Source organism: Arachis duranensis, chromosome 5 (assembly GCF_000817695.3).
Source record: "Arachis duranensis cultivar V14167 chromosome 5, aradu.V14167.gnm2.J7QH, whole genome shotgun sequence".
NCBI classification, from domain to species: Eukaryota; Viridiplantae; Streptophyta; class Magnoliopsida; order Fabales; family Fabaceae; genus Arachis; species Arachis duranensis.
Window position 1 is genome coordinate 80,577,210 of NC_029776.3, and position 4,485 is coordinate 80,581,694.

A 4,485-nucleotide genomic window follows, 5' to 3' on the forward strand; every position below is an offset into this window, starting at 1 on the left:
CTTGTCATTTTTAACATATTTTGTATTAAAATGTGTTTATGTATGTATATACTAATATATTTTATATTTATAAAGTCTGTCAGTACTCCTTTTTTTTAACATTTTTTTATTTTTATTTAATAAAATTTAATGGTTTATAAAAGATAACGCATCTAATACACACAAAATCGTTGGGCTGATTTTAGATATATTCACTATGGTAGTTTAATAAGTGATAATGATAGTTAAATTTTCATTATCGTTATCACTTATTTTAAATTGAAATAGTTATTTAAGGTAATTTTTTAACTTAATATAAATTAAAATAGTTAAATTTTCATTATCGTTATCACTTATTTCTAACATCAATGCTAATTTTTCAACTTCAATCCAAATCAATATCATCAAAAAAATTTAATTAATAGTTTAACAATTCAAATTAAAAATTGAAATAGAATGAAAAATTTCAATAATTAGATTTTAAAAATAAAAAATTGATCGACAATTAAAAGATAAACAAAAATAAAAATGAAAAGGATGTGATGAAGGTTGAGAAAAGTGACCGAAGCAAAGAAGAAGGTGATGAAAAACTGCAAATCTAGCAAAAAAAAAGAAAAGAAAACAGAAAGAACTGGAATAGATCTGAAAAATGGTGGTGGTGAAATAATGAGACCCGTGGCAACGACGATCTGCAATGACGAGAATAAGGCAACGCGGTGACATTCATGGCTGCCAAAGAAAAGGCAAAAGTAGAAGCAGCAGCAAAAGAAGAAAGTAGCTGCACTGTTGATGAAGAAAAAAATGGCTACAGTGGAAGATGAAAGTGTGTGAAAAAAAAGAAGAAGGAGGCTGAACCAGTGTGAAAGAAGAAGAGATAAAAAAGGTTAAATAAATGAGAATAAAATTAGAATTTTGAAAAAAATATTAAGGTTAAATTTGTCTAAAAATAAATTTTAAATTATGTCTCACCGTGTCTCATCATTTTAGAGAGATACAAAATATGTATATTTTGTGTATCTATGTGTGTAATCGTGTCTCTCTATTTTTATGTCTTATACAACAAATATTGGATGTGTGTAATCGTGTCCATGTCTTTGATAGACATAGACACTAAGACAACGTTTGGTTTGAAAGATATAGACACTGAGACATAGATATAATGGTACATGTTCATTATTTATTTGTTGAGACACAGATTTTTAGTAGATATGGATGGACATGCAAGTACAAAAATACACAAAATTTATGTACTGGACCAAGGGGTGAAACACAAATGTTTGGACATAGACACAATTTATTTTCATTCTTTTTTCAATTATGTCCCTTACATATCTTCTTTCTCCTTCTTCCATTTTTCACGCTTTACCTCTCTCTGTATCAGATCTTCTTTCTTTTCTCTCTCACGCTCAAACCGCCATCTTCACCTTTCTCCTCTATTTCTCCAACCAAACAACCGTTGCCTCTCTTTTTTTCCTCCTTCCTCTTTCTCTTTTTTTCTTTGTTCTTCGCTTCTATTCCATTACTGCCGCCGTCGTCTTTTGCCATGGTTGTCTCTAGATCTGTTTTTCACGTGATCTCCAAATTAACTGTTCTCTTTCTCTCTCTTTGCATCCGCCACTTCTGCTTCTCTCTTGCCATATTTCTCCTGCTCTTTCTTTTTGCCCACTCTTTTTTAGATTTATTTTAATTTTTTTTCTTAAAAAAATTGTTGAATTGATTATTAAATAGAGCTCTTGCTGTTATTGATGGTTGAATTTATTGTTGAAATTATTGAAATTTTTTGTTATTTATTTTTTTGGATTGATGAAAAGTCTGGTAATGATAGTGGTAGAGATAGATAATGAGAATATAAGATACTATAGACTTTTTAATAATTTATGTGTTTTATGTGTTTATGTTCCAAACATAAAATATGTATACATATATTTTTGTTTATGTCTTTTTTATTTATGTTTCAGTATCTATATCTTTTGGTATACACTAACCAAAAGTAGCCTAATAAACGAGTCCTAACAGACAACTAGTATCCAAACTAAATGTTTGTACTTAAATAATAATGTTACAATTCTAAGTTTTATTTATTAATCAAATCTAATTAAATTAGTCTAATATAATAAAATTAATTATGATTAATATTATTTTAAATTTTATTATTTAACTTGATTGGATGATCCAAAAAAAACTTTAATCAAATTTAATTTATAAAAAGATTTAAATATATAACTTTACTCTTAAACATATGAAATCGGTTATTATTATTAGTCTTTTGGATTTGACTTCTCTGGTGTAATTATAGACCGAATTTAAGAATAAGAAGTATTATTCAACACGATTTAGTAAAGGCCCAAGTGTCAGTATAATTTGAATTCTTTTATTTTGTTGGTCTTTTACCTGTATTTTTTATATAATTTTGCACTTGGGCAACCCTAATTTTGAGCTGGGCTAATGTGTTACGAAAAAACAAAGACAATGAGTTAAGCCCCATATCTCTAATAGGCCACTGGGTGTTTGGGTTTGAAAGGCTCATGGCCCACTTTCATTCATTAAATTCTGAAATTATTGTACAAATAAGAAAAAAAAAAACAAGAAAGAGGACTCGAGATTCTCTCTCATGTGACTTCTCTGTTAGCACTTAGCAGTGCCAACATCACATAAAACAAACTAAATTATCCAGATAAAAAAAAACTAAATTATCACATTTTGTTTTCAAATTTTAAGTACTTTGTAAAATTTCTTCGTTGTTTGATATCCTTAAAAGGAAAATAAAACATTCTTATTTTTTTAGGTTTGCAATAGAATATCTATTTAGTCAAAAGTCAAATGACTAATTCTTCACATATTCACACAAAAGTAAGTGATAAAATTTTTCAAATGTAGTTAACCAGTATTCCTTTAATCATATAGTTCTAAAAATGGGATCGAATCAGTTGGTTCGATTGAAAAACTGATAAATTAGATTATTAATTGGTCCAGTTTAAAAATCGTTTAGGTAAAAAATAAGGTTGTAAGAACTGAATCGGTCAATGAACCGATAAAGTAATTGGTTTACTGATTCAGTGGTTCGATTAAAATTTAACTAGAGTTCAACCGATTTAATTAAATATTAAATAAAATTATACAAATTTAATATATAATTTTACATATTTAAATTCATTAATTTTTAAGTAAAAAAATTTTAATATGAAAATAATTTTAAAGTTATACAACATGAGACTGAGGTAGGCTAAAAGAGATCAGTAAACCAATGCTTCTCCCTCTCCAAACTCAAGCCATGATCCAGTTTCAGACAACAACCCTAAGGTAGGCTATTATTCCTATCGTCCTGTTTCAGGCTTTGCTCAAGAATAAATATTGGATAGATTTGGAGGAAACCTTAACTTCACTTTGTGAAGATTAGGACTTTACTAGCTATTGCTGCATCAAAGAAGTGATCTTGCAGGCAACATTGTCAAGTCAAGGCTAATTATTCTCTTATACAATTCAATTATCCCTTTTTGGGTTGCCAATATACAATTCCATTGAATAACACATTGATGAAATCTCTTATTGTGCAACAAGCCTCTTATAACTAACCAAACTCTAACTTGGTTCAACAAATTCAATGCTTTTCAACAAAAACTCAGAATACAGACAACTCAATCTCCAAATCCAAAAACAGAAAAACCAAGTGAAACCATCCAAATTAAATTCAGAATCACATTAAGCAACAACCCAACTCAAAACACAATCCCTATTCAGAATCTAGTACAAAAAATCAAACTCAGAAGCCAGAATCTTAGAAATCGAAACTAAAGAAGCAGCGGCTTATTAGAGACACGGCGAGGGAGGAACGACGGTGACAGTGAACTTAGAAGAAGATCCGTTTGCGACGGCGAGGAACCGAGCAGAGATTCTACGGCAAGGCTTCGGGGCAGAGATTCACGGAGGAGAGGACGCGCTTGAAGATGATTGAGCAACCGTTCTCGTGACGTAGAGGAGAAGAGGATCGAGGAGGATGACGACGACAACACCCTCTGTCACTATGCATGACGACGATCACAGAAGCGAGCTTCACGACCAGGACAGAGACGGTGAGGAGGAGAACAATGGCGGCGGCTGGGGGTGACGGTGGCTGGTGGGGCTTCGCGACGAGCACAGAGACGATGAGGAAGAGAAGAGTGACGGCGGTTGGGGGCTGACGGTAGCGGCGGCTGGGGGCTCTGATAGGGTTAGTTGGTTAAATTAGGGATTATGGTGAATGTGAGAGTGAGAGAGAAGAGAGAGGGGTAGGGACGTGGGGTGTGTGGTTTTATTTTATTTTTTCTTTTCTTTTTTTTTTAAAGATACAAAACGACGTCGTTTAGGGTTATATTTTTAAACCAAAAATCCGTCAAAAAACCAGACAGTTTTACCGGTTTATCAGTTAACTGCCGGTTCGATCGATTTTTTCACTGATCTTACTCGGACCGGCTAGGTGACCGGTTCTCGGTTAATCCGATTAAACTGACCGGTCCGATTCGGTTTTCA